We start from the raw sequence: 9,199 nt of genomic DNA on the forward strand, positions 1-9,199 counted from the left end.
AATCCATGGTGAGGGCAATCACGTTCATACTCCTTAAAACGTTCCTAGGCTTCATAGAAAGATTCAGTCGGTCCTTGTTGAAAGCTTGAGATCTTTGTTCTCAACTCGTTTGACCTTGACTTAGTATAGAAGTGGTTCAGGAAAGCAGTTTTACATTCTTCCCAATTAGTAATCGATCCTGCAGGCAAAGATTTCAACCAATGGTGAGCTTTTTCTGCTAATGAAAAAGGGAACAACTTACACTTTAAATAGTCTGGTGGAACTTGGTTTGTTCTCATCATGCTGCAGATTTCTTCAGAGAGCTCGATATGGTCCATTGGGTGTTCAGAAGGAACTCCATGGAATTGGTTTTGTTTCACCAATGAGATGATTGAGGCTTGACTTCAAACTCATTCTGGTTCGGAAATGGAACTTGAATTGAAGATCGGTTTTGAAAGTTTTGAGTAGGTGCAACGAAATCAGCTATGCGATGGTTCCTGGCTTGTCTTCGGTGTTGATTTGCTGGCTGTACAGGGTGGTTAACGCGCCCATTCGGCTGCATTCCTTGGTGGTCACCATCGGCTGCATTGATTGGTGCATCAAGGTCTTCACGTTCTTCTCTCTCACGGTTCTGGTGGTTTCTCGGAGGAACCTCATCCTCCTCTCCATCTTGTCGAGCATGATCACCTCCTCTGTGATCATTCTCTTCATTTTCTCCATGTTCGGACCCGTCTTGGTCCATATTTAAAGCTCGGTTAATAGGATCTCCAGGCTGGTCGTCGTTGGCCATTCCTTGCGTTTGTCTAAGTCTTCGAAGTTCTCTTTCGGGTCTGTCTATCTCGTCTAGAATTGGAATGTTTTCTACAGGTCTGCACCTGGTATTCATGCAATTCAGAGAAAAACAAAAGAAGGGAAAGATAATTCAGCAAAACTTTAAGAAAGAACTAGAGATCAGGTGTCTAGAACAGAAGTTAAAACAAGAAAAATAACAAAAGGCAGCGAAACAAATCCCCGGCAACGGCGCTAAAAACTTGATGTCGTGTCAACTGTGTGAGGGAACAAGTTTTACCCTTAACAAAAACAAATGAAAGCCGCAAGTGCACAGCTAATCAGTTGTAGTATTTAAGGATCGAATCCACAGAGATTTGTGTGCCTGGTATTCTTCTACGGTTTTTAACTTTATGTCTAGACTAGATTGGCTTTTAAAGATTGGTTGTTTGTCACGAATTAAACTAAAACAAAAGAAAGCAAATAAATCTATCCTAGAAAGCAAGTAGAAAAATCGAATGGAAAGCAAGTAAAGCAAGTAAAATATCAAACTAAAGTAATTAAAATGCAGATCTAAATAAGCAAATAAAAATCGATTGGTTTGTAAACTATGACTAAAACGCTGAGCTTTCGGGAACTCTAAGGGATCATAATCGGTTTTGACACTAGGGTAGATAGATTGGGATTGACGGATATCGATATATAGGTGGTTCTAGAGCTAGAGTACGGCGGTATGACTACGTCACTGTCGTGATCATAACCAACTGTTTCTCGCAACCCTGACCAGTAGGTTTCCACTCTGGCCCTGGAAGGGAGAAAACGCTAGAGCTGCACAAGACTCGTCAATACTCACGATCTCGCCGCAGGTAGGTTTCCACTCCTACGGAAAAACCGCCTGTTTCATTCTAGGGCTGATACTTAATGAAAACTTTCGCAACACTAACTATCTAGATCAGATACTAGGTGATCAATCAAGCATACATGCAATAAGAACAAGAATAAACAGAGAACATGTCAAAATCCCAGATCTATAAACCTAGATGTCTTAATCGATTATGAGAGCCCCTTTCGGGAACCCTAAACCCAATTCGGGATCTACTCAGACATGGCTGAGGTCGACATCATCATTGGTTTTAATAAAAGTAATCAAAAACAGTAAAGAAAAGAGATGAAGAAAGCTTTTCTATTGAAGAACTCGGACTTGAACAATCTTCTACAAAAATCGCATAAAACCGGCTAAAGGAAAAGGGTTTCTTTAAAGTATGAAGGGTTCTGTCTAAAAACGACCTAAATGACAAGTATTTATAGTCTTCCATACTCCATGGTCTCTAGGGTTCCGGAATTGAGGCTAAGAATGACTTTGGGCTTCAGAAATATGGGCTTTAGTTCGGAGCTTGATGGCCGCAGTCGGGAGTGACGTGACCGTGGGGATTAGGTGGTTGGACGCGGTCGGGAGGCTTCTGACCGTGGGAAATGGGCTGTTGGCTGCGGTCACGTGACTTGCTGGCCATCTTCGAGTGGCTCCGGGCTAATGGAATATCTTGAGATCCAACCGTTGGAATGTCTCCAAACCAAGTGCATTTGAAAGCTGGTTGATTCTTCTATAAGTTGTCCAATTTTGAGGATGGTCAGACGGTGAGAAGGTCTTCGTCTCTCCATGAGAGTTCTGACGGTCTGCATTTATCCAAAAGAGTCTTTTTGTTCCAATTTGTGCCTCTTTATCCCAAATCACCTGAAAAGTCTTTTAAAATCCGAAAACATAGAAATCCTTTGAAAACCTTTGGAAATGGAGTAAAAACACATGTTAAAGATATTAAAGTGATCCATAAAAATGGTCAAAATCCGGTGTTATCAGCCACTGCGACAAACCGGCACCAGAAAACCATGCTTCCAAAGCCAGAAAGCGCATTAACATGATCATGGGAGCCATCGAAGCCTGCAGCTACTGATAACACCGTATTTTGACCACTTTTATGGATCGTTTTGAAATACTTTTTCTATGTGTTTAATTGATTTCAAGTACTTTTATTATGTTTTTCTAGTATTTGTAGTTCCAAGACTCTTTTCAGGTAACTTAGGGAAAAGCTTAACAAAATGGATAGAAAACCACATTTCAGCTCAGAGCCAAACCGTCAGAAGTTCACCCCTGATTTAAGACCTTCTCACCGTCTGATCCAGCTCAAATTTGGAGATCTTAAAGATGGAAGTATCAGCTTTCTAGCACACTTTACAGCTTGGCAATCCAACAGTTCAATCAAAAGATACGCGAAGAGCAAGATGTCCCATAAACCAGCCGGCAAGCGTTTCCACCCGCGGCCAACAGAGCATTTCCCGCGGTCACAACCGCCGCGACCGCGGCCAGCCACCCATTCCCCGCGGTCGCACTCATCCTGACCGCGGCCAGCTAACTCTGAGCCCGAATGCCCATTTCTGAAGCCCAAAATGATTCCCTCATTTGGAGAAACCCTAAGTGACGTCTAGAGATGTCTTGAGCACTATAAATACATGTCTTAGGAACCCTAATTCGTATCATCTATCATCACCTCATATGTTCTTATTGTTTTAGAATACTTTTTAAGTTTTAGGTTTTAGGGAGAGAGAGATTTGTCACTTAAACCCTTGTTCTTTCTTTTTCAATTTCGGTTTCTATTCTACTTTTTAATACTATGTTTTTGATTTCGTTCATCATGTCTGAGTAGTTTTATTGTTGGGATTAAGGGATTTTCGATGGGAATTTATATGTTCGATGAGGATTCCATGAGCTTTTGAGCCGAATCTTAGAACTTTTTCTTCTGAATTTGTTTTTACTGCATGAGAGTAGTGTCATGAACTACAATCTGATCTAGATGCTTGGTGACACAAAAGTGTTCATCCGGTGTCAGATCTAGTTTGGGAGAGCAAAACAAACATATGAGTGGAAACCTACCTATGGGCGATTTGTGAATGCTGACGAGTCTTAAACATAATGCATCTCTTCTTTTCCAGGTGATGTGTGTTGTCGTGTGTTGAGAGGGTGTGTCAAGTTTTACCCTAATTGAAATCAATAGCCGCAAGTGCACAGCTGATCGATTGTAGTACCTAGGGATCGAATCCACAGGGAAGGAGGATCTTTTCCTGCAAAAAAGCCTTTGAAATAAGTATTAAGTAAGGAAATCTAGAACTAAAACAGTTTTGTGGGGGGTTTGGTAGTGTGTTTAAAATGTAAAAACGAAATATTAAAAGAGAATACGGGAATTAAATGACGTAATAACTAAACTTAACGAAAATGACTAAAAATGTAAAAAACAGATATCTAATTGCTTAAATTGAAATGAACTAAAAAGGAAAGACAATATTGAACTAAAGCTTGAAAGAAAATCGGTGTAAATCAATAAGGAAGAAGGCGTTGGGGTTCAGGGAAGTTTTCTCAGGGGTATGAACGATTCAAAACATTGCTAGATAGGAAATTTTGTAAGATCTTAGCTTAAACTTTTCGAACTGGAGTCACGGACGTATGAATACGCCACTGTCGTGATCATAGACAACTATCTCTCTCAACCCTGACCAGTAGGTTTCCACTCTGGCCCTGGAAGAGAAGAGATGCATTATGTTTAAGACTCGTCTTAATTCACAAATCGCCCATAGGTAGGTTTCCACTCCGATGTTTGTTTTTCTCTCCCAAACTAGATCTGATACCTGATGAACACTTTCGTGTCACCAAGCATCTGGATCAGATTGTAGTTCATGACGCTACTCTCATGCAGTAAAAACGAATTCAGAAGAAAAAGTTCTAAGATTCGGCTCAAAAGCTCATGGAATCCTCATCGAACATATAAATCCCCATCGAAAATCCCTTAATCCCAACAATAAAACTACTCAGACATAATGAACGAAATCAAAGACATAGTATTAAGATGTAGAATAGAAATCGAAATTGAAAAAGAAAGAACAAGGGTTCAAGAGAACAAATCTCTCTCTCCCTAAAACCTAAAGCAAAAACAATAAACGTATGAAGTAATGATAGATGGTATTTGGTTCTAGGACATGTATTTATAGTGCTCAAGACCCCTCTGGACGTCACTTAGGGTTTCTCCAAATGTGGTCTTCAGAAATGGGATTTTTGGGCTCGGAGGTTGATGGCCGCGGTCGGGAGTGCTCTGACCGCGGGGAATGGGTGGTTTGCCGCAGTCAGGATGCTCCTGAAAGCGGGAAAGTGCTTGTTGGCCGCGGGTGGAAGTGCTTGCCGGCTGGTTTACGGGACGTCTTGCTCTTCGCGTATCTTTTGATTGAACCGTTGGATTGCCAAGCTGTAAAGTGCACTGGAAAGCTGATACTTCCATCTTAAGATCTCAAATTTGAGCTGGATCAGACGGTGAGAAGGCCTTCAATCAGGGGTGAACTTCTGACGGTTTGACTCTGAGCTGAAATCTGGTTTTGTATCCATTTTGTTAAGCTTTTCCCTAAGTTACCTGAAAAGAGTCTTGGAACTACAAATACTAGAAAAACGTAATAAAAGTACTTAAAAGCAATTAAAAACATAGAAAAGTATTTCAAAACGATCCATAAAAGTGGTCAAAATACGGTGTTATCAACTCCCCCAGACTTAAACCTTTGTTTGTCCTCAAACAAAGCAAAAGCTTAAACTGGTTAAGTGAAAACAAAAATAGGGAATGCACAAATCTCTTAGACATGAACTCTAAACTAGGACCAAAGATAGTGCATCAATCCACAACTTAGTCTAGAAAATTCTCACCAATGCACAAGAGATACTAGTCCACTTTTTCCGTCATGCAAAACTTAAACAATTTAAATCTTGATTTCAGTCAACTAGCTCTCTACATTCATTAAGTTCAATAGTGACTTCTAATTAAAGACATCATCCAGGGTAGACGGCGTTTGGCATTAAAGGGCTGTTTAAGTGGTGGAGTTAAAGTGTTTCGGGTTACCTGAAGATCTGGAAGATGCAAGATAATATGCAAAACCGCAAGAGAGATAAGGACCTGTTGATGACCGCAATTTTGAGTCACTTCTTCTTGCCAAATGTTGTTGCATAATCCTTCCTCCTTTGTTGTGAACAGCTGCTCCCCCAGACGTAGATTCTTTCCGGGAATCAGAAAACAATCTCAAAAACTCCATAAAATCAAACTCCAGTTGCCGTGGGACTTAAAATTCGACCTCTCTAGACTCTCTAAGGCTTTTATTTTCTTTCTTTTCTTATTTTCGGATTTTCTTTTTTTTGATTTTTTTTTTTTTTTTTTTTTTGGAAAGGAAATGCCTTTTAAAGAGAGAGAGACTAGAGGACGAGATTGTACCAAAATTTGAGATTTTTCTAAGGCAAACTGAGCTTCCTCTTGTGTTGAATCCTTCCGGGAACTTTTCCGGTAAATCGCAGGTCTCTGTCCTTGGTGACTGAAAACTGCGTCGTTCCTCTTTCTCTCCAACGTTTTTGCACTTATCTGCATATAAGACAATAGAAAACAAGAGTGCATGTGGTTTGAAAGAGGATTGGTTAAGGTGGGGAACTAGCTAAAGATGAACTAGCCATTCAGGATCAACAGAGAGTGGTAAAAGGATAAAGGAGTCCTGAATGTATGATTCGTTTCCCTGGTCTAATGCTTCAATGAGAAAATTAAGTCCAAATTAAGTCCAAATAAAACAGAGCTAGTGTATCCCTTCATCTAAATCGAAAGCATTCAAATTCCTCTGGGGTACTTCGTTTCAAATGTGCTTAGCTACCGCCTAGTCTAGTCCTAAATCATGAATGAGCATGTCACTAGGAACAGTCTAAAGCACACAGTCAACTATCATTGATTCATGTTCACCATTCCCTTTAAAACGTATTTTATTTTGAAAACCGATTTTGAAAAACTTTAAGGAAAATGCAAAAAATGTAGATAATGCAAGACTCATGAAAGAAAGGTGGTTAGAAAGGGATGAAATCCTCCCCCAAACTTAAAATACACTGTCCTCAGTGTGAAACAAGTCGAGATTGGATAAGAAAAATGCATAGATAATCGAATTGGTAAGGCTAAAGAGAACTTACCTGGATCCGGGATGCTGGTGGAGATGAACCGGATTCATTCGAAGGGGTTTGGGAAGGTGGTTGGTGGTGATGAAGGTGGTGGAAGGTGATGAATGAGGTGGAAGGTGATTGGTGAGGTGAAATGAGGTGAAAGGGATGGTTTGGGTCGGGTTTGGATCTCAACGACCATTTACCGCGGTCAGGGGCCATACGACCGCGGCAACCAAGTGCTTGGCCGCGGTCAGGATCACGCGACCGTGGTCGATAGTAGGTTTCCCATGGTCAGAACACCTGCGACCGCGGGGGCTTATATCGCGGCCTCTTCCTGCTTCTCCTTGGTTCCTGCTGGGCCGAGCAGTCAGGTACCATCCTTCATTTTGGTTTTTTCTGGTTTTTTGATTTTTTTGGCTTTTTTGTTTTATAAGAAACACCTGAAACTAAGAAAAAGAAAAAAATCAAAAGAAAAAGAAAGAAAAATCCTAAAGAAAGCAATACCTAAATGGGTTGCCTCCCATTAAGCGCTTCTGTTTTAAATCGTTTAGCTCGACTTTTGGTGTTGGACGTGACTTATTTCAATGAAGAAGACCTTGTCCTGAGACAAGTCTTTTTCAACATCTCCTTGCTTTGCCTAGCAGGTTCTTCGTCACTCCAAAGTTCTTCTTCAATCTCTTCTGCTGCAGAACGTTTTCCTGCTTTGCTGTTGTATGGGACAGCTTTTGTGAAGACATCTTTGTCGATATTAGCAAATGAAATCCTCCGGTTTGGCCAGTCCATTATAGCTCCGGAAGTTGCTAGAAAAGATCATCCCAGAATCACTGGATATGTTGCATCTCTCGTTTCGACAATGTAGAAGTCGACAGGCACTATGCAATTTCCTATTCTCAAAGGAATTTCATGAGCTATTCCTTGAGGTGTTGCATTTGAATCATCAGCTAGGCTAATCTTTGCTCTAGTCCTGCACAGGTGTCTAATACCAAGTCTCAAAGCAATTGCCTTGGACATCATGTTAAGACAAGCTCCAGAATCACATAGCACGTTTTTAAACATTTCTCCTCTAATAGAACAAGAGATAAGAAACTGACCTATACCATCGATTTTGTGAAGTGTTCGAACAGGTTTACCTCTTCTTGCATGATTGAACAAGTCCTCTATCTCAGGGATTGATTCTTTGCTCTCACAGAAGTAGTGGTCTATCATGAAGTCCTTGCAAGCTCTGGCAAACGTGATTCCTTCAGGCAAATTTCGAACCACATCATTGAATTCGTCGAGCTTTTCCTTGCTGATTTTGTTGGTGTAGTGGCTGCAGTCTTCCGGATTTTTGAGGTGAATCGCATAGACAGCTGCTTCTGGTGTTGTCATGTATTCACCTCTCATAAAGTATCTATGGATATCCTCTTTAGACTCCTTGCAGTACCTGAAAAAGACTTGCAAACGACCAAGTTTCCAGATTTCATCAAAGCTTAAATGAGCAGGGAATGACCTGACTACGTTGTTGAACTCCATTAGCTTCTCTCTACTGATGTTGTTGGTGATCCATTGAATTTCTCCTGAGTCGTCTTCTGAGGAATATCCTGCGTTTGGATCTTCTACAAACAATCCATACTCTTCATCTTCAGAGTATTGCTCTTCATACTCATCTTCACAAGACAAAGCCATGTTGCAAGGCCATGACTTGTCCTCTTCTTCAGATCTTTGGGTGCTTATGGAGCAAACCAGTTGTTGATGAAGTGGTTTAGTCATCCCAGGAGGTGTATCAGACGTACAGATGCTTGTATGAGCTGAACGGGATTGTTTTGGAACGTTTTTACGGTTGGCCTTGACTGCAGGTGACGCGACCGTGGGGAAGCGACCATGGGCCACGGGCAGACCCATCACGACCGTGGGGGAGCGCTTGTTGGCCGCGGTCGGAGCTAACGCGACCGCGGGAGTTTGACTCCGAGCTGCTCTGCTGTTGTTGCTTCCTCCTTTGCCTCCTGGGTGGTCTCCTGGGTCTTCTGGCTTGATGTACTTCCTCTCTGGGCTTGAGTCTTTAGTTTTAGTTGCTGGAATCTGCTCTCCAAGTCCTTGCATGATTTCCTCAACCTTTTCGTCAACTTCATTAAGAGCATAGACTACTTTGTCCATGGTTGAGTCAAGCTCTTCGGTTTTGTCGATGACTTTGTAAACCTTCTCTGAAACTTCGACTGTAAAGTCATAAGACTCGTTCTTAGCTTCGTTTAGGGCTTTGTCCACGTCATCAAGTTTGAAATCCAGGTCCATGACTTTGTTTTTGGTGTTGCGAAGCTCATAGTTGTGCTTTGCTTGCTCTTCCTCCATGCTGTTGAACCTGTTAGTAATCATAGCTGCATCCTTGGTTGCACGTTCTTCTATTGAATTGACTTGTGAGGCTAGGTTATCGATTTTTTCATTGAAAAGTTTCGATATCCCATCAATCCTTTCGTTTAGAGCAGT

At 41.3% G+C, this 9,199-nt stretch overlaps 1 non-coding gene across 1 annotated transcript; it reads left to right on the forward strand.

Annotated features, from left to right (window-relative positions):
* On the forward strand, positions 1–106 carry LOC112087693. The gene has a single exon (XR_002900238.1). It is a non-coding gene; the product is annotated as a small nucleolar RNA R71 (small nucleolar RNA).
* The last annotated feature ends 9,093 nt before the right edge of the window (positions 107–9,199 follow it).

This window comes from Eutrema salsugineum, unplaced genomic scaffold (assembly GCF_000478725.1).
Source record: "Eutrema salsugineum unplaced genomic scaffold, Eutsalg1_0 scaffold_17, whole genome shotgun sequence".
In the NCBI taxonomy this organism is placed as follows: Eukaryota; Viridiplantae; Streptophyta; class Magnoliopsida; order Brassicales; family Brassicaceae; genus Eutrema; species Eutrema salsugineum.